General features: G+C 33.8%; 1 pseudogene; it reads left to right on the top strand.

Annotated features, from left to right (window-relative positions):
- Positions 1–5,395: 5,395 nt before the first annotated feature.
- LOC123680230 lies at positions 5,396–23,622 on the top strand (annotated as a pseudogene).
- The last annotated feature ends 3,196 nt before the right edge of the window (positions 23,623–26,818 follow it).

The following is a 26,818-nucleotide window of genomic DNA, read 5'->3' as shown; positions in this document are numbered from 1 at the left end:
AACTGTAAACAACCTTGCTTCAAAAAAGTATTCGATTATCCTGGTGCGCCGCTTATTGCCAATAACAGAGTTTCAAAATCTCTGAACGATCTCTATTAATTCTATATACGAAGATAATCTGCACATAAGATAATCTGATAAACTAATCTGTTACGAACTCTATAAACTCTTCAGAGCGGCATTGACAATCCCTTGCGGAGGACAAGTCCATTGAATGCATCTATATGTGTCGCAAGTAGGAACGTTGCCATTTCCGATAGAGAAAAATTCCATAGAAGTGACAGTTAAATCCAAAGATATCATCAGAAGAGAATGGTCTGATCAAAGTTTACATTTTTCGTTCTACTTTTGTTCCATTTTATGTTATTCAGTACACGATTACTTAATATCTGAAATATTTCCACATTTATTCGCTGTTTTGATAAAACGAGATAACACTTTCGGCTTCCCAGAGAATGGTATTCATTTTTGAGACCCAATTTCGAAGCATGACGAACGGTCTAGTATGTAAACTAGTATTATGATTTCTTATCATTCCTATTATTCGCGGTCTGTCGAATATTTTGAATCTAGTGAATTGAATTTTCCATAACAAACACCTCCGCACTAAGCCTATTTCCATATTTATATTTATTATGTAGGTGTCAAATAAATAACTGATATAGTTATTTCTCTAATTCTGAGGGTAATCCGTTCAGTCTGCCACATTTTGTAGAACAAAATTGTACAACAATATCTCAAATTAGCACAGATTTCATGGTTACGAGGGTTACTATTTTTGTATCGAGAATACAGAAAATAAATAATGCAAAATATTTTTATTGCTTTTCAAAATATTCGCCTTTAAGATCTGTAAGTACGGTTTTGCATGCGATTGAACCATCCTTCACAGCATTTTTTCCCGTCAGAAGATGGTAGTTCTGAAACACTTGAGTTTGACTTGAAATCAAGTCAAGCTCAAGCCAAGTATCTTGAAAATCAAGCCAAGCCGTGAATCCTTATACCGGGTTAAGGCGGATGACCCATTATTAACGCGTTTGATACCTTGGACCATAATCTACTTTGTGCTAAGTTGAACTATTTCGGTTTTGACGGAACAGCCCTGAGGTTTTTTGAATCCTACCTTTTTGGAAGATACCAATGTGTCAGATTGCGTGACACCTTTTCAGATTTTTGTCCAATAACCTCAGGAGTTCGGCAGGGCTCCATGCTCGGTCTATTACTATTTTTAATTTATATATCGGATATATGTATAAAGTAGTTAGATTTGTTTCCACCTATTTTTATTGCGATGACACCAAGTTCGTCTATCGTTTCATCCCTCTCGTGCTGTTAATCAGTTAAACGAAGATTTGTCAGCAATAATGTGCAATCGTCAGTCGAATAATTTGAAAATAAATGTGAAAAAATGTTTCTACATACCTTTCTTCCCCGGAACCCTTTCTGTTACAGTTCAAGTAAATATGGATGGTGAGAAAATTCCATTTTCTACTTGTTGCAGGAACCTTGGCATCATTTATGATTGTCAGCTGAGATTTAGGGAACATGTCTCATTGCTATTGAAGAAGTCCTTTCTTGCATTGCGTCATTTATATCGGCAGAGACATTTTTTGGACTTCTCCTCGCGAAAGTAACTCTGTGAGTCATTAGAGTCCAAATTGAACTATGTATTGACAATATTTTATCCTTGTCTTGATTCTGTTTCAAGGTATAGATTGCAGAAGGTACAGAACTCGTGCTGTCGGTTCATCTTCGGGTTGAGAAAGTATGATAGGGGAATAAGTGTAAGAATAAATCAACTTGCGTGGCTCCGGGTCGAGAATATTTTTCGGCTTCAGATGACGATGACTGTAGAAAGAATTGTTAGTTCCTCTATTCCTCCCTATTTGGGGGAAAATTTAATTTTTAGGAGTGATATTCATGAGGTTGCCATTAGGCATGGACAAAGGCTTGCATTGCCTAGATTCGCTTCAGCCATGTTCTCCTTCACTTACAATGCAGTGAAGGTACATAATAATCATTTAATTTCATGTGGGATGCTCTCTGTGAGATTATTGAGAAAAATTTTGAGGGAAAGATTGTTAAGGGAACAGATGATTTGTTAAGTAGTTGTCATTGCTATTTCAGGATTATTGTTTTTTATCCTATTTTCTGTTAGTATTTTTCTGGATTTTTTGTTTCTTTATTTTGAATCAATAGTATCTTGATTTTCGAGATCCATAATTGGCACAGGAGCAGTTTTCGTGAAGAGAGACGCCACCAAAGATTGTGGGAATTGTAATACTTTGCAAAATTCTTCGATTGTTTATAATGATATTCATTATAAACAATCGACGAAAAAATTTTATGTTTAACTCGGCAGAAAAGTAGATTGACTGTCTTGGTTGAATTCCTGAACTATCAGCCGTGGCAGTCAATCTACCACTTTGCTGTCTAGTAAAACATTTACAACTATTACGGGACTGGCAGGATTTCAGGACTTACCAACGGCTGATTTTGGGAGTCCAATACAATAGAAAGGAGTATAACATTTTTGTTTAATTTTCTATTTAACTAAGTAAGTATGAGCTGTTAGAATTCCAGTATCACAAAAATATATAATTGATCAGTGGAATAATGACCGCCTGTATATAAAATCAAGTCCAACCAATATCATTCTTCTATCGTGGAATGCAATGGCATCTTCAATTACTCCCATGGAATAATAGTCGAAATAGACATCGTATATAATTCATCTAGCCGAACCAGTTCCAAGAATAAAATCAATCCAGTCAGCTTTTTCGTAGTAAGAAGATATTAAAGCTCCATATCAAATTTCTTTAAATAATGATGTATTATAATAGGAGCACTTACAATACGTATCACATCCATCTTGAATATCTACAAAGGCACGTCCAACTTATAATTCAGAGCAATATCTCTTCTCCACTACTTTTTTCTCGAATCTGAAAATACCGAAACAGGCAGTGGCACATTTTCTTCATAGAATGGATAAAAGGTTGAGAACCTTTCGAATCGATAATTTTTGTCTCTTAATAGAATATGCGTTCTTCTTGTTGATTTTCTTGTAGTGGAAGCTTTTCATTCAAACTAAATCTTGAAGATTTTCAGATTGACATTTCAATAAAAAAATTAATTTATCTTTGATGGTCTCTTCCTATTCCTATTTGCTAATTGAAATTAAAATCTAATTAGCCCAATATATACCTGGAATTTTTACAGAATCAACCTTCTTATGGTAGAATAATCGACTCTGTTTAATCACATGCTCTTATATAGGTATATTCTCATTTTGTTCTTGGAATTGCCTATGGTCCTCCCACATCTGCTTTATCACCCTTAATGTTGATGTTGGGAATTCGCAAGAAGTCCTATAGTGTATGCGGAGGAAATACCCGTTGTTGCAATCAAAAATAACTAAACATATGAGATCTGAATCTGAATCTATCAAAAGAGTTTTCTGAAATACTTGCATCCTGATTGACAGAGAATAATCTACTCTAGCCAGGTATTCTGTGACACTATGAGAAGACTTTTAGCAAAAATGAGTTTGACAGAATACACTCCAGAGCATTGGCGCATTTTCGAGTAAAAAATTCGTTTTTACGGAGGCACAAAATGAAGACAGTCTATTTTCACAAGAAAATAGACCTTTATTTTTTACCAATAGGGACCAATGCTTTTATGAGGAAGGCATAATGATATCACCTTTGAAATGGCACTATAGTAATTAAAGTCTTGTTTTTAATGCAAAAATAATGGATTTCTTTTGACTTCATCTTATAAAACAAGTACAAAGCAGAGTTTTTGCATCGATTCAAAAATTTCGGAAATGATCTAGCCGTCATGATTAATGAATTAAACACTGAACTATAAAATTGTTTTTCCTTGATTTCGGTTTTCACTTAGTATATTAATAATATAATATCGAACTGTCTTATCCTCAATGAAACCATGATTTTTCCGTTATTTCATAAAAATATGTTTTCAGAAGCTCTTGCCAAGTTCCGAAGAAAAAGCATATTCGATTTACAGATTAATATCGAGTGCTCTTCGAGCTCCCTCTCCGTATTCGAACTTCATAGTCTATAATTTGTGAAAGGTGAAACAAAAAATAATTATGTATTATTCAAAAGAAGAACCAAGGACTACAGCTAATCAAATCTTTCTAATTGGCTACGGGTTTTGCAATTTGCATGCCAAATTGCGTTTTATAATTGATAATTTATACAAAAATTTTATACTTCCACTAATTTTTCATGTATGTTTAATTACTATCATCGTTTCTATTCTTCCTGCGATTAGAAATACTCGGAAAATTAAGCAAGTTTATTCGATGAAATCGGCGTTCTATGAATTGAGCATTGTTCCAAATTTTCCACTTCACGAAACAAATATTCATAGATATGTAGATATATTGCATTATTGGAACTATACAAAATTTATGGATTCTGAACATCATTGAATGTATTATAAGATGATCTTGAAATATCTGGAAAAATACAAAACAAATTAGTCAGCATTATCTTTTATGAAGTAAAAAATCGTAAAATACCTGCATGGAATTTATTATGTCAGAAATAGATTCGGATACAGGCCGAAGATACTTTTAGAGATTTTGTTTCAGAAACTGAGTCGACAAGGTGTTCATAAGAAGATCACTAAATTCATCCAAACTCAAGATTTTCAAATTAGAACCTATATTTTTTATTATTTCAATCGATTTCTACATTAAATGAGGGAAAAACTGCAATTTATAACTGAGTGGAGTAGTCTGTGACCTCCGGAAAACACAGAAAGAAATTAAATTCCATGTTTTCATAACTAAATTTGACAATACAAGAATTGTAATGAATTATTCCCAATTGAAAATTGTATTAGTTTATGGATTTCCCAACAATCTCAACGAAAGATTAATTATAATTCCTGAAATGTAAAATTTAGTTATCCAAACATGGAATTTTAGTTTCTTTCTGTGTTTTCCGGAAGTCACAGTGTACTCTACACAGTGAGGAATTGCGGTTTTTCCTCGATAACTCTTGAAGTGTTCATTTTAGGTAGAGGGTTTGCTTGTAACCCTCACTATATTTGTACGTAGAATCGACTGTAATAATGAAAAATATAGGTTCTAATTTGAAAATATTGAGTTTTGATGGATTTAAGTTGTCAAAGTCCATGATCTTCTTATGAACACGCTGTACATCGCCACCATTTTTTTCATAAGAATCTCATTAATTCATGAACCGTTGAGTTTTTACCCAAGTTATGGCATATTGCGGAAATTGTCGTCAAAAAAGCTATCTGATGATGCAATCTATCGAACAGAAAGCAAAGAGTATATATATCTAATAGCTGCAACGATAAAACCTACATTTCAGATGAGCAAACAATCAATATGGGGGTACCACAGGGTAGCATCTTGGGGCCGCTTCTCTTTGTATTGTACATCAACGACTTGCTTGGAATTTGCGATGTCCCACTCCAAGAACCTTTCATGTACGCAGACGACACAACAGTTTTGATATCCTCGTTGTGTGTCCAGTCTGCTGTTAATGACGTCTCGCGGATGATTTCCAAATTGGAAAATTGGTGCCTACAGAACAGATTAGTTCTGAATGCATCAAAAACTGAATGTGTCATCTATACAACTGACAGACACAATCTGGATATTCCTAGTGAGATTGACTACAGTAGAGTCACAATACAGATTAGAAATTCTGCTAAGATGCTTGGAATCTGGGTGGATCAGAACCTGAAATGGGGAAAACATGTTGACAGTCTGAAACCTAAGCTAAACAGTGTTATATACACATTGAATGTCCTAAAGCACCAGGTGAACTGTAATGTTTTGAAGACTTTATATTATGCGAACTTCGAGTCACTGTTGAGCTATGGAGTAGTTTTCTGGGGTAGTGGCTCGTACATAAATCGGGTATTCGTGATTAAGAAGTATGCTTTGAGAACTATATTGTGATTGAAGTTTAGACAATCCTGTCGAGGTATGTTCAGTGGAGCTAATATCCTTACTTTGCCTGGCCTGTATATATATAGGGTTCTTCTATTTTTCCATCAAAACCAGGAGCTATTCGTTAAATATAGAAACAATGACTACATTAGGAGTATAAACTCTATATTCTATCCAATTCATAGTTTAGCTATGACCTAAAAAACTGCATTTTATTGCTGTATAAGGTTTTTCAACTGCCTTCCAATAAATATCAGGAAAGAGAGAAATTTTGTAGTCTTTAAAAAAACTATATTGTCCTTAATTTTGAAAATAGAACCATATAGCATTGAAGAATTTTGTTCAGCATGTTATAGATTGAAATGAATATTGTTGGGTATATATTGTGTATTTAGGTTAGGTTGAAATATTGTATGTGACGTATTTTCTTTTCACTTGTATCTTTGTTGAGCTATGGTGTTGTGAAAATAAAGTTATCTATTTATCTATGTATCTATTTATACTATGTGTGTCATTTGATATAAGGAAGTAGTAGTCTGTTGTAGTTGTAGAGATCTGAAAATATTTTAGGAAGAAATATCATAGTCTCATACCTCAATATGCAAATTTTCAACTCAAAATTATGATTAGTTTTTTATGAACGTCTAATAGGCCATCCCGGGGAATCACCCTGTATATTCCAGAGATCTCAGGACTTTATTTTATTTACAATTACGGTGATAACAGTGTTTACTGTATTCTAATGTATGTTCTAAGGTTCTGCAATGAAATTATTATTATTTATGTGGCTATAGGATCTATGATAGCGAAGGATCTTGTTATTTTATATCCTTCACTTTAAAATTCAACTTCTGTGGAAAATATTAATTATACAGAATATAAGAATTCCTGGAAATTATAAGATTATAACGCTGTTCTATTTTAGCGTTCTGATTCGTTCATCCTAACCTAGCCTAAAAAATCAAGTTAGACAGGTATAGTGACTCAGCATACTTAAAATTATCACATAATCTTAGAAAAACTCTCGACATCGACTTATATATCATTAATGAGACAGACACAAACTAATTTCGAAAAACCATGTTCTGGAACTTCGGGGGAGCAAGTAGGGCATAAGTATCCTAATTTCGAATAGGGATGAAGGGCATTGCGATATCTCGTTTTGAAGATATCATCGCGTACTATACTATCAGACCTTGAAATTTAGCATCAAAATGTTATCCATAACTAAATTACAACTAAAATAGTGAAAATGTGTAGGATGCTCGTAAAATTTGGCAACGCCAGTTCCATTACACTTTTTTTTTTTCTAGTATCAAGCTTCGAAAGTATGGATCGACATATGAAAACATCTGTTGTGTTTTTTAAATGGATAGAAAATAGTTCAATTACCTAAGCACAGTTTTTGATTGTCACAAATAGCTTAGGAGTACGATGTTCCATTCACATTGCCAACTCTTCCAATATCCATCAAATCAACTTTTAAACTGCGTAACCTTTGGAATTGTTTCCTGAAACGATTCCAAACATCGAGATATTAACATATCCATTATAGATTTGCTTTTTATTATATTATTATTATAAGAAAATTATATTATTATTATAAGAAAATAGTTCATTTATTATGTAAGTATTCTCAATTTTTTATCGATTAGATAAATTAGCATTAACTGAATGATTCAAGTCAAGATCACATATGAATGAGGTTTACGACAGTAGGTACTTGAAATGATGATATTAGGCAAGTTCATACTTACTCCCCAACCTTTCAAACAGATGCCGCTGGAGGCAGCCAATTCGAACCAGGGTCGTACCAATTACCATTATTAGGTTCTTGCCGTTAGCACTTCGTAACAATCGCAAGAAGACTTAATTGCTTCAACGCAACAGGTGTTGTTAGGGTTTTTATTATAAAATTATGGCGAGAAAATTATCTCGATAGAATGGTATTTTCTATATGTCTTCCTTTTGGAAAAACAATTGATATTCAATCCATTTGACTAGGCATGAATAGTTTCAAAGAATCTGGGTTTCTTTTGCAAGCCTAAGTTTTCAAGTAACTGATTCAATGTATTTATGAATGTATGTTGTATTTCTGGGAATTTTTCTTTGCTTAGCGCATTTATCCTTTGTTATACCTACTTTGAACATACCCATTGCCAAAACATATCGTTTTGAAATTTATTTGGAATGTCAAGTTGTCAAACTCACTATGACAATAGTGATTGATAATTGCACTAAATGCAATTTTCGATTGGGTGAAACTGTTTCATATTATGACACAAAATGACAAAGTTTGATTGGTTGTTAGAACTGTCAAAAAAAGTATCACCAAAATATTAATTTGATTCTGGTATACTTGATATGATATGAAACGAATGCCTGGAGCCTGCTCTGGAAGTCTTTACATAACTAATTCATTTTTCACCGATTTCATGAGACCATCGCCCTTCTAAGGCTACATGGCTACATTTTAGTCTTCCACTTCAACGTCATTGATTAAAAAATTTAAGCTTTTCGCTGGCACACTTCTCTATTGGATTACGGACTAAACTAATCGAATTATTCGCTTATTCAGGACATGAGGATTAACTCAATTTCAAGTCTAATTCGCCGATAGTCCAGGATTTAGTATGGCACCAGCCTGAAATTTTTATTTTCTTGCTTTCACAAGGAGGAACTAATTGGATTCGATAAGATATTAAATTATTTCTCAGATTATATTGATACCCTCAAAAAAAAAAATCATATATGAAACTGTAGGTAAACGTCGAATCACATTATTCGACTAAAATTGTGACAATATAATCGATACCTATTTACCCTATAAATATCGTAAAATTGAAATTAAGATGGGAGAAGATGATCAATCGAATGTTTCAAATACATTCAGAAATGGAATGAAAAAACAGGTAATTTTTGAAGAATAGGTACTATTCCTCGACTTTAATATCAAACATAAATTTTCCAAGTGGACCTTGAAATTCAAAGAAGAATCAAGTTGAAATAAATATACACTGTGTCCGTAAAGTATGGAACAAATTCATTTTTAGCTAAACAAACAATTTTAAGAAATAATTCTGAAACACGTCAATTTTTTATTTTAATTTACCGTATTTTAAAATAATAATCGAATATACAGGGTGAATTACTTTCAAGTAATGACGTCACCGTCATTTTTTTTAAATTTTTGAAACACCCCCATTTTGTCTCAATTTTCCGAATACTCTAGCTGAGCTGATCCAAAAACTGTATCACATGTTAATTCCAATTGGTACAGGGTGGACAAAAATACAATAGTTTTGTGTGTGCTCATAAAGTGACGCGTAGCTTTCTTTATTAGTTAAATTAACAATATTATCAAAAATACTTCTTGTCTTGCGACAATGGACAAATAATGACATTCCACAAAAAACTAGACGACTATGTTTTTTTAAATTGATAAGAAATAATTTCTTTCATATTCTGTCTGCTAGGTCACAAGTACCAAACTTGTTTGGAAACAGCTCATTTGTATTAATCTAAAAATGTAACAAACTACAGGGTGTTACATTCAAACCAATTGCCGCTAGACAATAAGTATTATTGATAATATTGTTGATTTAACTAATAAAGAATGTTACGCGTTACTTTATGAGCACACACAAAAATATTGCATTTTTGTCGACACTGTACCAATTTGAATCAACATGTGATACATTTTTGGAATCAGCTCAGCTAGGGTAATCGGAAAATTGAGACAAAATGGGGGTGTCCCATTAAAAAAAATTACGGTGACGTCATCACTCGAAAGTAATTCACCCTGTATATTAGATTATTATTTTAAAATACGGTATATTAAAATGAAAAATTGACGTGTTTCAGGATTATTTCTTAAAATGGTCTGTTAAGCTAAAAATGAATATGTCCCATACTTTACGGACACAGAAAGGATATCGGGTGTGTAGTCAAACTTGATCAATTTTATCTCTTTATTGCTTCAGCCAAGCTTTCGGACAATAACTTGTCCTTCTTCAGGGCTAATCAATGTGAGTCTTGAAAGTTAAAATTATTACAATGTTCATATATTATATGTAATTTGGCAGGAATAACTATATTTTACTTAATTTTAACAACCGAATCAAACTAGTCAAATATTAAAATACATATCCTTTCTATTCCAAATTATAAATTGTTAGTCGAGATTTACAAGTAGTTTACGGACACAGTGTATAAAAGAAAGCTGACTCATAGGTGTTAAAAAACACTAATAAATATATCCCGAGACATAATTAACGAAGAATTAACCTAAAAATGGATGTGTTCAATACACACATCGGAAAAGTCTAAGGATATTCTTCGAAATGATTGGTTTTGAGTTAAATGAAAGAAAATTCGAGGAAATTATGTATAGATGTATTCAATAATTGTTTATATACTTCAAATAAACCGAAATTTTTATAATGAAAAAGTGAAAAACTGAAAAAAATCGAAGTCTCTAAATTGCGAAAAACATAGTAATTATTCTTAGTAATTTTTTATCGAAAATCAATTCAAGTTTGGCATTTAATACAATGTGTGGCCTCCTCGTTGATTAATTACGGCTCTACACCTACGATTCATAGACAAAATCAGATTGTTTAGGTTTTCCTGATTTAAATTTGTCCATTTAGCTGTCAGAAGCTCCCTGAATTCTAAAACATTTTGGACGTTTCCCATATTTGGCGTAATCCTTCTTTGAAGCATGTCCCATACATGTTCTATCGGATTCAGGTCCGGAGATTGTGCTGGCCATGGCAAAACATCAATTCCCTCATTATCCAACCATTGTGTCACAATACGAGCGGTATGGGGACGAGCATTGTCATGCATCAAATGGAAGTTTTCACCAACAGCTTCTGCATAAGGTTGTACAATTGGTTGCAGAATATTTTCCAAATATTGCTGAGCTCTTAGAAAACCATCAGGAAAAACGAGCTCTGTTCTACGTCCAATGGAAATTCCTCCCCACACCATAATTGTACCACCTCTATAACGGTGTACTTCCTGGACGTGTCTCAAGCGTTCTAAATCACCAGATCGTCTCCATAGTCTTATTCGACGAGAATCTGGATGATATCCGAATCTTGATTCATCTGTGAATAAAACTGTGGACCACTCATTGACACCCCAATTTTGAAACTCACGACACCAATTCAATCTTGCAGCGCGATTTCCTCTGGAAAGTGGTGGACACCTAATGGGCCGTCGGGAATGAAGATCGGCTTCATGAAGACGATTCCTCACAGTATCTCGCCCAATGGTCAAATTATGAGCCCGTTGAAATTCCATAACCAACTCAGGAGCCGTTATAGTGGGTTGCCTTCGGGCGGTCAAAACCAAAAATCTGTCTTGAATAGCAGTTGTTCAACGTCCACGTCCTGGATGATTTTCGGCAGGATTTCCAGTTGTTCTGAAACGCCTCCACAAACGACTTATAACACTTTGTGAAACACCCATTCGCTCAGCTGCATCGACTTGTCTCATGCCCCCTTCAAGTAAACCAACCACTCGATTCATCTCTTCCAAAGTTAAATGATGTCGTTACATAATAAAAAGAAGTTGATAGAAAAATATTGTCGATGTTATAACCCAAAATCGATCTAACGAATGCATGAAATGATTAAAATCAAATACAGAAATTTTAACTGCGACATTCATTTTTTTTATTTTTATCATATCTCCCATATTTTCTTGGCTAGCATATGTATACAACCAAAATTCATTCCGCATGATGATTTCAATTGATAGTCTGCAAAAAACTTGAGATAAAAGCAATATGCGATTTACCATGCGAGATATACTGAAATATCCTTAGACTTTTCCGATGTGTGTATTATCTCTCCTTCATTAACGGTGAATTCTAGAAGTATTTTTCTTTGTCTATTTCGCGTTGGCGAATGATGAATGTAATCCGTTACCTCAATAATTTGGGAAAACGGGCACAAACATCCATACGTTCACCGATTTCAGAAATCCTTCTAATTAGCCGAAAGACTCGTCCAGTTGGTAAACACATAAAATAAAAGGGATTACGTCAAACATATAACAACCAGAAATAAATAAATGCAGGATTTCGTGATCAAGATGTTTTACGACACCGATTTTAATCTACAAGCATCACTGGATACCTTGGTTTGTCTTACACTATCCAATTCAATTATGGAACGAGATATGTAGCTGTATTTACCTCACCTTCATGTGTAGGAACAACATTTATCGTTTATACATACATAGAATTTCGTTATTTGCCTTTCACAGCTAATCATTTTCAATTTAAGGCTGTTGCTACTGGGTTTAAAGACGTTCGAATCAATTTCTACCTGATCCTTGGAATCATTGGAATTATTGAGGGTTCATTTATCTCATTTCTTGGTGATTATTCCCTATAATCTTTGTTAGTTGAACGTAGGATGGTTAACAGATAACTTCGTAAACAGAAGTATTTAGATAGAGATTATGTGTGATATTTAGGTACAGTTTTCAATGGTGTAATGAAAGTAGTTACATATGCAGCAACTATTCAAGTGCGAATATTCTTCAGAAAAAAATATTCGAATACAATTTCAATGACAGAATCTGAAAATCAAAAATAAAAACGGTTATGGATCATCGTATTGTGGTTTGATAAGTTGTGCTAACCGAAAAGGAAAGTTCTTATTCTGAAGGTGCCTACTAGGTTTGCCATTTCTCAATCTAGAAACATCAAATTATAACATGTGACTTAGATTTTGGACGTGCAATCACCTTCGTGAATAATATATTTCACATCACTGAACAGTAAAAATAAATGTAGACGTGTTATTTTTTGGGTGCTCAATACTGAAAAATGTATTTGATGTTGCCTATTTGTCACTTTAATATTAACAAAAAGTTGCTCGTTTTTTATAACATGGCAACCCTCTGCAATACAAAATTAAGAAGACCTTATTTTTCGTTGCATTCATGAATTTCAGTTACTTCTTTCGGAAGTCAAAAAGTTCTTCCTCGATGACTTTCAAAGTATTAATTTCAGTGACCCATCTCTTTTTATACGTACAATTAACTGAAATAATAAAAAATATAGGTTCTAATTTGAGAATCTTGAGTTTTGATGAATTTGAGTTGTCCAAGTTCATGATCTTCTGATAAACACCCTATATATTTTTGATCCAAACCTCAGTCTTATAATAGTATGTATTTGCAGAATCGAAAATGAAAAAGGTTTTTTCGAAAAAAACTTTTTCTGCAAAAATATTCAAAAAAATGTTAGTCCTCGTCGTTACTATTTTCTTCATAAGAATCCCATCAACTCATGAACCGTTGAGTTTATACTCAAACAATATATGGCATTTTGCTGAAAGAAGAACGCACTTCTTATGCCCTATAGTGAATCACCGTTTTATATCAACTCAAAATATATTGAGATGAATACCTGAATATAGCAAAAATTCAGAAAACAAACTTCACTAGGAGTGCAATGAAGGCCAATCTTGGATTTTAGCCGGTAGATACAGAAATATAAAAAATATTCTGCATACTATTAATTCGATAATAAGGAGAAATATTGGATTACAAATATTCAAATTTGCATATTTACTTGAGAATAACTGAAATAAATATATTTCATTCAATATAATATACATTCCTTATGATAAAGTGAAATTGTAGATTTGAAAATATATCACAATCCGACAACATAATCTAACCATATTAGGGACATGGTAATAGCCCAGTTTTTACTTTTCAAATAACAAAGCTCAAAAACTACAGCTTCGAAAGTGACAGATTCCCAAATAGTGGGCTATTCAAAATAAAACCTCTTATTAGTAAACTATGTATAATTGATATTTTTAAGGGGACAAATTTCAAATCATTCCAACGACTCTGACAGTTAAAAAACCGCAGCAGCTCACAAATTTTATTGCCAAAGCATCGATCCTCGGAATATCACCAACTAACTGTATAGCTACGAATGATACGCCTGCTGTAAAAATTGCGGGTACTTCCTCTATGTATATTTACTACTATTCATCCGAAATTAATAATTTTTCGTTTTGTATTATTTTTGCCCTACAATTAAAATCGACAGAAATTTGTTTCGGCAAAAAGTCCTTTTTATACGTGCTTACCAATTCATCTAGTATTTGGCAAGCTCTCGGGATATAACTACTGAGCATCCTTTTAAAGGACAAAATACCCTGTAAATTACCCTGTAAATGTTAATGAAGTTCTCAAGTTATGAGTTTGGCAAATGAAAATCTAAAATTCGCCTACATATTTTCCCAAAAATCCATTGCTACTGAATATTATTAGCCTTATTAGTTCTCCATTGCATCGAAACTTTCTTCTAATGGCAGTAGAAATTACTATTTGTGAAATTACATATCGCTAGTCGTATGATGGGAATCGATAATATAAACTGCGTGCTTGTTTTTCGTTTTGTGGTGAAGCAACCGAAGCCATAAATAAAGTGAATTGAAATGAAACCCTTATTTGATTTCTTGTAACTTTGGATCCCATTTTTTCACTTGACCTGAATTTCATATGAATCGATCTATAAATGTAGGAAAGGGTTATTTTTTATTACGTACCCATTTACAGGGTGATTCGGCATACATAATTCATTTATATTATGGATTATCAAACTTTTAAGGCGACTAATCAAATAATTTAAACTTGTTAACTCTATTCGAGAATTTTCTGTGCCAAAAACATAAGTCAAATATAATAGGTGTGCATTTGTATCGCATACATTATTGGAATAATTTTCTTTATTCTACAGAACTGCAGTGAATTCCCGAGGCATATTACAACAATTCCTACCTTCTTTCTATTGTTTCTCACTATGTTATCTGAATATTACATAATATTTTTTCTCGTAAGAATCAGTGATGTAAAAAAAAATAATGCTTTTAAGTAATCAAGTTTTTTGAGAAACAAAAAATTCGAATTGATTCCATATTTTTCTGATGCATTTCATTTAAATAAGTTTTACGGTTTTTGGTAAAAGCTATGGAGGTGATGCAGCGCATTTGCCATATTAGGATTATATAATTTTCAAAATTTATATTAGGCCAATTGACAAAAGTCTCGGTCTGATGCACAGATGGCGGTGCTAGTATTTGGTCCATATGATTTTTAGTTAGTACCATCCTTCAAACGATACGTGTCAAAATTTGACTGCAGCCTGACCATTAGTTTGTGAGATATTGAGTTGTGAATGTAGCTACTTTTGCAAAAAAGAATGAAAAAAGATGGAAAACCAAAGAATTACGTGTGATGATAAAATATTGCTTTTTGAAGGAAAAAAATAAATTTGAAGCAAAATCTTGGCTTGATGAAGAGTTTCCGGGGTCTGCACCAGGAAAATCATCCATCATTGATTGGTATGCTTAGTTTGAACGTGGTGAAATGAGCACCGAAGACGGCGAATGCAGTGGACGTCCAAAAGAGGCTGTCACTGACGAAAAAATCAAAAAAGTTCACAAAATAATTTTGAATGACCCTAAAGTTATGTTGATCGAGATAATAGACATTGTGAAGATATCATCTGAACTTGTACATCATATCGTTCACGAATATTTGTAGATGAGAAAGCTGTATGCAAAATGGTTGCCGCGCGAGCTCACAATCGATCAAAAGCAACAACGTGTAAATGATTCTGAGCGGTGTTTGAAGCTGTTGAAGTGCAATGAACCTGTATTTTTGCGTCGATATGTGACAATGGATGAAACATGGCTCCATCATTTCTCTCCGGAGTCCAATCGAAAGTCAGCTGAGTGGACTGCACACGATGAACTGAATCCAAAGCGAGTAAAAACACAACAGTCAGCTGGCAAGGTTATGGCATTAGTATTCTGGGATACGCAAGGTATATATGATTACCTCCAAAAGAGCCAGACCATCAACAGTGGTTATTATATAGCGTTATTGGATCGTTTCAGGGATGAAATCGTTAAAAAACGGCCCCATTTGAAGAAAAAAGCTGCTGTTTCATCAAGACACGAATCAAGTCACAAATCAATGGAAAAATTGCATGAATTGGGCTTCTTGTTCTCAGACCTCAAAAGAATGCTCGCTGGAAAGAAATTTAGCGCCACTGAAGAAGTAATCGACGAAACTGAAGCCTACTTTGAAGCGAAGGACAAATCGTACTACAAAAATGGTATCGAAAAGTTGAAAGATCGCTATAATTGCTGTATCGCCCTCGAAGGCAACTATGTTGAATAATAAAATCGAATTTTGCCAAAAAAATGTGTTTTACTATGGTAGACCGGGGACTTTTCAATTGGCCTGTTATATCTACAGATTGAAAATTTCAGAGGTAACTGAAACTTTTTTTGATCTTTCTCGAATGTGTATTATTGAAAATATAGTAAAAATTGAAATCAATCAAGTGAAATCTGTTTACTGATGTCGATAGTCAAAATCTCTAACCATGTTTTTCAATAATTTTTCAATTGAGCTAACCTTTTGTTGTAAATTTCGAATTACTTGAATCAAATAACGAAATTCTTGATGTAGTGATGTCGAATCCTGAAATATATGGAATGATTCTCATCCATTTTAATAAGGACCGTCCTCCGAAGGCTCTCGGATTAACATCACCACGTTACAATCATAAAGAACTCAGTCGATTGGTTGGTCATAATTCTTCTACCATGTCTGTGTCTTATAATTCACTATCTTTAATTGAATCATGATATCATTTTAGTTAAAATTCCCCATACATTTTTATTCCAGCCTCACCCATATAATTGCAAGTTGCTTGCGCAATACCTAGAAGTACTTAGGAGCAAGTTTGTTTAGCATCTATTATTTATGCAACAATTTAGGTGACTGCCAAGTGCAGCAACATGCTCAGATTAACCTTCCAATGACAAAATCAAGGCGGACACTTATTTGCATTTTCCGAATCGATCGAAAGGATTAAACGTTCACAAATATGTGTTACCTATTCATTTTCACGGTGACTATAATTATTTATAGACTCTTTTTACGTAAACTCGAATGTGTGTACAAGAAATATTATTTTGATATTATTATTCATACTATATCTGGAGAAATTTAAAGTAGATATGTCATATAGAAAATGATAATTCACAAGTTTTACTGGATTTTACATCAATTAAACATTCCTAGCTAGTTGCTGTTGCTAATTTCAATTTTTGATAGATAATGAAAATGATTCGTGGTTTTGGTGCCTTATTTCATGGTGATATAGGTATCTATCACCAAAACTATAATTTGAATACCATTTGCTAGATTTGGATGAAATCTTGTCTGTGTATATAAAATCAATTAAATAAAAATGAAGGTAAATAGCTATGATACGTGTAAAAAAAATGTGTCATAACAGTTCAAATATCATTCTAAAATCTTCATACAATGAATGTATAAAGATCTACAAAATATCTAGGAATGAAGATGAGAGGCAAATACTGACGTGACGTCAAGAGCTTCTAAGCGCTTGTTCATTCGGGCACGATTTGCACTTTTGGCGATCACATAATGACCTCCATGGGTACAATTGACAAATTAATGAACGGGTGCTAATAATATCCTGGTCAATGCCAACCTAATTTTATTTCGATATTCTTCTTGAATCAATTACGATTCTGATTATGCCTGATACTATCTGAATGAAATTTTGCAAGTTATTCAAAATGTGAAATCTGAACATGCCACTATGTGGTGAAACAGTTCTTTTTCTAATTGAAAAGAGGAAATATAATATCTGTCATTCAATTTTGAATCCATCAAGTAGGTACGTTTGTTTGATTTTCATCAAGTAAAGACTGACTCGATCTCTACTTGATGAAAATTCTTTTTAATCCAAATTGAATGCATTTATTCTCTTCTCATTTTTCGATTGAATGCTTAACAATAATTTCCAATATTTGCAACAAACCTTTGAAATTGTTATTCTTTATAATGAATAACAATTTCAACCCTATATACATTAGGGTTAGAACTATTTAGAGGGGCACTACAGGGATATAAAAAACCGTTTAAAATGGTTCCAATGGTTCCCGAGATATGTCGATAGAACTTAAAATATTTTTTTTTTCTGTATAACTCATTAGTTTTTGGAAACGAAATTCGGTTTGTAGCAATTATCCAATATAGAGACTCTAATGGTGTCTTCAGTTTTCTTCTGTTTTCCATTGTTTCAGAGACGTGATAGTCAATTTTTCTTATGAATACCATATTGGTTCTCCTTATGGGGTGCTAAAGACAAAAAAACGAATTCCACGATGTATCTCACTCTACAAAAATATCGAGTCTAGCTACGCGAATTTAAATTTCATTTTAATTTTTTTGTTTAATCAGTAGGCTGGTGTCAAATAACTAGTTACTTTGTTCATTTGTTATGGAAAACCATAACTTGAGTTTTGTAAAAACCTGAATCCTGTTTGATAACGTCCTATTAATTACATAATCATGCTGATACCAACACCCTACATATAGTCATAGTATAAGGAAAGGAGAGTAAAGTGGAAATTGTTCTAAATAATTTGAAAAACTCAAGTGGTGGTTTCACATAACAACTGTGAACAAAGTTATTTATCAATTCCGAGGACAATTCCAGCTTTAGCCTACAAACTACACTCTACAAAAAATCGAGTCTACCTACGCAAACACTTTAGTTGTAGAAACATCTCTATGTCAGTTTATTCATGACAATTCATTAATATCAAAGATGTTTTAGGGCCTATTTTCGATTAATTTATGAGCTGAAAATGAACGGTAAATCAATAGAATTCACGAAGAACCAGGTTGTTCTTCTCCCTTCATCGCTATCTAGGGTAAATGCACTGGTTCTCGACCAGTTAACAGAAACATCGATTTCGAGCACGATTTTTCCACACATAAACTTATCAAATTTTAATGGTGTTGGTGTTCATCGATTCTTTGGCGAGTTTTAAATGATTTGTCATCTAATTTTAAGCGTTCTTTCCGCATTTAACCTTTGAAATGTGAAACCTTATAGAAAATCTCAATAACCTCGATTTTCGACCACGCCGCAGAGTTCTCGACCATTTTTGTGTTAGTTTTCGACCACTAATAATAGTGGCCGCTCCACTTAAAAATTTTATAAAAAACTTTAGAGCGAGATGAGTGATTAGTTCTTACTTTCGTACCGTACCATCGACATCACTACCTATCATTCAGATGGGTTTCAGATGAGGTAATCAAGTAAGAAACACTCGGAACGTAAAAGAAAATTATTTTGCAAAAGTTTCCACTTTCTATAAATATTTCAAAATAGCAACTCATACAACATTATTTGGTTATTTTGCTCTTAATATCTATTTAGAAACTAATGAGTAAATAAAATATAAAACACCGACCACCAGTGGTCGAGAATTAAGTACATTCAAATTGGTTCTCGACCGCGAATAAATAAAGGGTAGAAATAAGTGTTTCAACGTTAATTCGGTGGTCGCAAACTAATATTTAGAAAGTAGATATATAAATGAATCAAGGTATCGAAAAAAAACGAAAATGATCCAACAGAAATATATCAGTTGAAATGAACAATTATTGAAGTAACATATTGGTTCTCGACCACTTTGGTCGAGAAATAAAAGATACAAATTTTCCAATACCAGTTCGCGACCGCCGAATATTGAACAAAAAAATATACATTTATTTGCTTTTTGATTGAAATACACTCGAAAATATATCTTATAGTTGATATGGAACAAAATATACACACATAATTCATTTAAAATAAGAAATAATTACTATTTTCTGGTCATATATCACAAAGCACTTTTCTAAGAGAGGACGAGAAAGAACCCTTTTCTATGATAGACGATTATAAACTAATTTTTAGCGCGAAAACTCTGACCTATACCACTACTATGCAAACTATCTTGGAAGGGTAGAATGGTCGAGAACACGTACCGCGAAAATATTTTGCACTACATGATATATTTTTATTATTATTTCATCTCAAATCACGGAATGGTCGAGAACCAGTGCCGGTCGGCTAACCAGTGCATTTACCCTATTACACTTCAAAGTCAGTCCAATTATGCTAACCACAATGAAGATTCACAGTCATATTCATCAACATCAGGATAATACTGGCAACAATAATAACCATGATTATCAACTAAAACAAAATAGTGCTTCATTTCCACTCAAATGAATATCATTTGCGATTTCATTCAATTAACAAGTTAAATTTCAATTAATTATCGAATAACATTATCATCCATGGGATGACGTTTCCAATGTATCTGTTAACTCCAATGGCAAAAATAGCATGACACTGTTCCAGCAGATCCGTACTGTCACGAAATGATCAACTAATTAATTAACAATGTTTTTTATTTTGAGCGCTAGTTCCCTGAACAGATCGATTTAATATATCTTCTAGGTGTTTCTTATTTTCGAATTTTGAGCAGGGAATGTTTTCAAACGACAAGGTTTGACTCATTGATAACGAATACTTCTTCATATGAGATACGGTTCTGTCAAATCGTTATTGGGCAGAAGTTGACATAGTAAGGGTTCCGTAAATAAGACCCTTCAGAATTTGTTTAGATTTTATTTTTCAAAATCAAGAGTGATACATCTACTCTAACGTTTCATATCTTTTCAATATCTTTTCTGTAAGAAGATACGTTTTTGTTTTCAAGATAAGCTTCAACCTCGGCAATCATTTCTTCATTATTCGAGACAAATTTTTTTTTCTCGATACAGACTTTTTTGTCCCAGAATTACGACACGTATCTTTAGAAGTTTGTTACTATTTAGGAAAAATTAGTTTAGCACTATAGTGATTCCTTCTTTCTCCAGATCCTTCCAAAATTCAATCAGAATATCAACAAAAAAAATTAAATTATTTATGAAAAGAAATTCTGGCTACCTGTCCTAATTAATTAATCTGTGAATTCGAACTAGAGAAACATTTATTGTCCGTTAGTTTCGAGATTCCTCAACTGCAATTCTTGTGAAGTAAGTAAATTCAGTAAGTTTTTAATATTTGAGGCATTGATGAGAAAAAAATTGTATTATTGAATACAAAAATTCCGAACCTTACAACTGTCTTTATATTGGTTTAGTTATTATTTAACTGTTTTTGGTTTTGGTTATTTTGAATTTTCTTTGGGTTGGTTATAAATATTTTGTCACTATTTGAATTGCATTTCGAGACAGAAACCGAATATATCATAAAGATAAACTATGTTGTGAAGGAAAAAAAACGGAATTTGTGTGTAGATGTATAAGCGCAATTTTAAGTTCAATGCAAAATTTTATGTCGATCGTGTTACCAGAACCATAGAAAATTCAAGCAGAACACATAAAAAACTCAGGAACGTAAAAGTATACTCATTCTAAGTTATGTGGTCTGCAAGGGACCAATTGGCACTTGAATAAACAAGGGTTTAAAAGCTCCAGACTATCCTTATTTTTCAATATATCAAATTCGTAAATTTCAGGAGTCGATCAGATTATTGAAACTGAAGGAAGATAACTATTTCTGTCAACAATTACATCTTATTTTGAATTTCATGAAATGAGTAATTTATTTATATAGTCCAATTCAAATACTCATGTACTTCCAGCAAACGAGGAAGAAGCTATGCCTACTGATATGAGCAATGAGCTGGTGCAACTAGCAACATTTTCATCATGAGATATTCATTCATAATTTTCGTCCAAACTATTAATTTTTTGTTTGTTTTTAGTATTTTGAAATGTGAATGTTATTCATCATCTAGGTGGTCCTGGATGAGTCAACATTTGCGTCCAAGCTTGTATCTTCAAGGAATAGAAGGTTCAAATACCTTAAATCATCTGTGAAAACTAATATTACAATTCTAGTGACTATTGTTGCAATAATATGCAAGAGAATTATACTGGAGGGAATGATTCAGTTTTCGCTTCATAATGATAAAATAACTGTCAACAATATCAACACGGTTTTTTACCTATCCTTTCTGTTATAACGAATCGTCCAACTTGTGTTAACGCGTGGACCAGAATTTTCGATTCAGGTTCGTCTATTGATATATTTTATCCTGATCTTTTCATAGCTTCGATCGTGTTGCATTGGTGACTTCTCCTCAAGTTTGAGGAATGAGAGTTCTAGGTAACACCTCTTTCTGTTTCTTACGTATAGCTGCTTTCGCTTTTGGGTTGGGGATTCTAAAGTCTTCTAGGCGAGGTCATAGTGGGGTTCCGCAGGGATCCCTGTTGCATCTGATTTTTTTTACTTTACAGCTTTACACATCAGATTTATGTACTATAATCCGATCATAGTGTCTGCTTATTGTTGGCAATGCTAAAATTTATTATTATTATTATCCCGACTTAAGCGCGTAAGAGACAAAACTCCCCTGGTCGTCGGCTTTCTCACTCCCCGCTAAGAGGAACATTCACTCAATCCCAGATATTTACAATATCAGAAGGGTAGAGCTCGCTCGTGTTCAGTCCTTGTGGTCCTCCTGGTTCTCGTCGAACTTCTGGTGCTCTTCCAAGCGATCCCACCAATACTTGGACCTGTCCGTCGCCTCCAAGGAATGTTCTCAACGTCCTTACAGTACCTAAAAAACCAGCTTTTTGCATTATATTTCATATATACTCACTAAGTCCTAGTTGATATTTTTTTGAGATTTTTGGGTACTATTCCTGTTGTTGAGATGATAATTGGAATAGTTCTCGTTGATATAATTCCCCACTTGCGCTTTATCTGAAATTCGAGGTCTCTATATTTTGGCATTTTTTCTACCACCTTTTGGACACATGTTGATGTTATTTGGTACTGCTACGTCTTTGATGTTTATCGACTAGTAGTATATCTGGTCTGTTGTGAGGGACTCTTTTATCGGTCAACAGTTTATAGCGTTCGTTTTTCAGGATGGTCTCCGGTTGGTATTTATTTGTAGTATGGCATTTTTTCGGAATGAATTAGTTGCTAATTATTGGTGTAGTATCTTTCCTACTGCATCGTGTCTCTTTTTATATTCATTCAGTCTGTATAACACGTGTGTGTTGTTGCAGGGTTATGCTTTCAAATTTAATCCAAAAGGGATCCTAAAGATAATAATATGATACCAAATGGCCATTTCCATAAGGATTGGCAAAGATTTGTGAAGACTTGGTTCGATCAACCCAAGAGTAAATTTCGAAGGAGACAAAACCGTATCAAGCAAGCTAATGCGATCGTACCCCTACCAGCCAAAGGCCTCCTTCGTCCAGCTGTGAGATGTCCAACGGTAGGTTATCATACTAAGCTTCGTTCAGGAAGAGGCTTCACCCTCCAAAAATTGAAAACAGCTGAACTTAATGCTCATTATGCTAGCACTATTGGAAAAGAAGTCGATCATCGTAGGAGAAATGAGTTCCTTAAGTCTGTTCAATTGAACGTACGAAGGTTGAATTAATATCAATCGAAAAATCAATCAAGAAAGGTTGTCACTCAATTAACAACTGATGTACTTCCTATTCTCCAAGCTTCCATCAAGTTGAAGGCTAAGGTGCCAACGGAAGAGGAAAATAACTTCAGTCCATTCAACACCCTCTGGAAGGCGCGTGGTGATGCTATATTGATAGGAATTCGTGCTAAGAGAGCAAAGAACGCTGCCGAGAATGAAGATGTAAGTTGGGCTTCAAAAGAGAAGAAACAGAAGAAATGAATTTTTCCGAGTGTATAAAAATATAATATCTTCTTGAAAAAAAGCTCCTATTGTGATCTAGGTGTTAGTGTTTCTGGACATTCATCATCATGGTCGAATAACATCGTGCATAGGTATCGAATATTTCTGAACGTATTGCCTAGGTTTTTCCTGCTTGTGATCCTGCCAACAACAAAATTTTCTAAGTGACAAATGTTCACCTTATTTTTCAGTATGCGTAATCAGTGTAGGCTCCAACGCTTGCTTTGATCTAGACATTGAGATACAAGTGAGAAAAATTGAAATCTCCGTCGGTTTTGTAGTCACAGTAACATTGGTAAACAGTATGAAATTTTGCACGAGCATGAGACTATCACGTTACGTCAAAATTCGAATTCTAAACTACTCGTAGATCAAATATGCGGTTTTGAAATTGAATTGAATGAATCCTAGTCGGATCCCATCAAAGAAACATCAGGATGCGAATTTCTCATAAAAATTTAAAATTTGGAGCTCTTCTCGTTGGAGAGTTATCGTATTCAGAGCACTCTCATCGGTGAACGAGCGCTCAAAAAACCACAACCCATCTCCTCCCGATCAGCTTTCCTGTCAATAAAAATCCACGCACCTCTCTCGAATGGGCGTGATAGAAACAAAGTCGACTGTAATTAACAATCAACCTCTCCAACAATTTTCGATAATGACCGAGCTTATCGAGTTCGAACCAACACGCTCGACTAACGGTTCAACCAGCAATTTCGCGAGGAATTAGAAAATATGAAATGCTATGAATTCGTACTAAATGGGTCATGTTTAATAAATTCTATGCGGGCAGAAGATCAGAGAACTCTCTACACTCCAGCCGGCCAAGCCAACGGCGATACCACAGTGATAGGAATGAACGTGGTGCAAAGCCAACCTTGATCCAAATAGCTCGTGGACTTTATTTACGATATTATGGCTAATTTTCAGGAGGATTAATGGCAATATTTCATATATGTTTGAAGATTAAAGAGTGAAAATTGCGCGTTTAATCTTAGCCGACCTAGCTGGTATTTTTAGAAACTTTTATTCAACTTGCAATGTTCGTATGTTTGGGTTAAATTTTGCAACTGAATTTCAAAGCAGTTATTCTCAATCGATGAACTTTTGCAAACATGGTAGGTCTGGATAACAATGTAAGAGTTGCTGGGAGAAGTCATCCAAAAAATCCAAGATGGCGGAAAGTACAAGATGACCTAGTTTTTTGTGTGCACTCCTATGTCATAACTGTCAAAAGGAAGGGAAGAATACGAAAGTACATGGTTGAATATTTATTTTAAGGATTCACGGCTTGGCTTGATATTCAAGCAACTTGAACGATTTGACTCTATTCAAGGTTGGTCCTAAAAATACTACGGTCGCCAGTGCTGCCCTGCATTTTCTGTATATTACAAGCCCAGCATATTATAATTGACATTCCTTCTTTCAGAAGTAATTCGCCCATATTTTGCTCGAAATTGTACAACCTCATGCTCAAGCTACTTGAGCATGACTTGAAATAATTTCAAGTTCAAGTCAAGTAGTAGTTTCTCAATGTGAAGTCAAGTAAATAAATACTTGACTTAACATTGAAAAACTACTATTTGACTTGAATTTGAATGGTTTCAAGTCAAGCTCAAGCTACTTGAGCATTAGCTTGTACAATTTCGGGCAAAATATAGATATTGTTAGTAACAATTGTTTCGCCACACTATGGCTTCATCAGGCTACATTTCTGACTGATCATCAGTCAGAAATGATGCTTGATGAAAGATGTATGACTTTATACATCCAATGAATGAAGTTCTTCAATTCAATGAATGTTTTAATCGAATAGTCAATTTCAGAATCGATATATTGATGAACAGAGATTCATAATATTAATAAATAGAATAAAATTCCATTATATCGATAAAAAAGTACCTTATATCAATAAAATCAACAACACCAATTTTTTCCAGTGGATTACAACCATTCGAAGTGTTGTAATTCCTCTCAAAATTATAAGATATCGTGAGATGAAACAACATCTAAGTATTCGTAAACATTGTCGTCTATCAACGATTCACTTCACAGGGTGTTTTGACCATACCTATTCATTCTTTCTATTCAACCCTGCATACAATATAACATAAAATAGAGTCACCGAGGACGCTATATTTGAACGGTGATGTTCCCAGTGAATCAAACTACAATTGAAAAACTGTAAACTTCGTAGAGAGCCTTTTCCCGCATTTTTCCGGTGGGTTTGAAAAGTTTCCTTAAATACACCTTGTTCAATTTGGAGTAAAACAGAAAAAATCCACGAAATATTAGGCCAATTGAAAAGTCCCCGGTCTGATGCACAGATGGTGGTGCTAGTATTGAATCCATATGTTTTTTAGTTCAACATTCAAACTATATACGTGTCAAAATTTTACAGTCCGACCTTTAGTTTGTCAGATATTGCGTTGTAAGTGTTTTGTTATTTGAAAAAAGATGGAAAAAAAAGAAGTTCGTGTACTGATAAAATATTGCTCTTTGAAGGACAAAATACAATTGATGTAAAATCTTGGCTTGTTGAAGAGTTTTCGGGCTCTGCACCAGGAAAATCAACCATCATTGATTGCTATGCCAAGTTTAAACGTGGTGAAATGAGCACCTACGACGTCGAACGCAGTAGACGCCCAAATGAGGCTGTCACCGACGAAAAAATCAAAAAAGTTCACGAAATAATTTTGAATTGTGAATCATTCACGAATATTTGTACATGAGAAAGCTGTGTGCAAAATGGGTGCCGCGCGAGCTCAAAATCGATCAAAAGCAACAACGTGTTAATGATTCTGAGCAGTGTTTGAAGCTGTTTAAGTGTAATAAACCTGAATTTTGCGTCGAAATATGACAATGGATGAAACATGGCTCCATCATTTCACTCCGGAGTCCAATTGACTGTCAGCTGAGTGGACTGCACACGATGAACCGAATACAAAGCAAGGAAAAACACAACAGTCAGCTGGCAAGGTTATGGCTTCAGTATTCTGGAATGCGCAAGGTATAATATTCATTGATTACCTCCAAAAGGGCCAGACCATCAACAGGGATTATTATATAGCATTATTGGATCGTTTAAAGGATTAAATCGACTCCATTTGAAGAAAAAAAGGTGCTGTTTTTTCAAGACAATGCGCCATTTCACAAATCAATGAAAACAATGACG

This window comes from Harmonia axyridis, chromosome 5 (genome assembly GCF_914767665.1).
Source record: "Harmonia axyridis chromosome 5, icHarAxyr1.1, whole genome shotgun sequence".
NCBI classification, from domain to species: Eukaryota; Metazoa; Arthropoda; class Insecta; order Coleoptera; family Coccinellidae; genus Harmonia; species Harmonia axyridis.
This window is presented reverse-complemented; position numbering and strand designations above follow the sequence as displayed.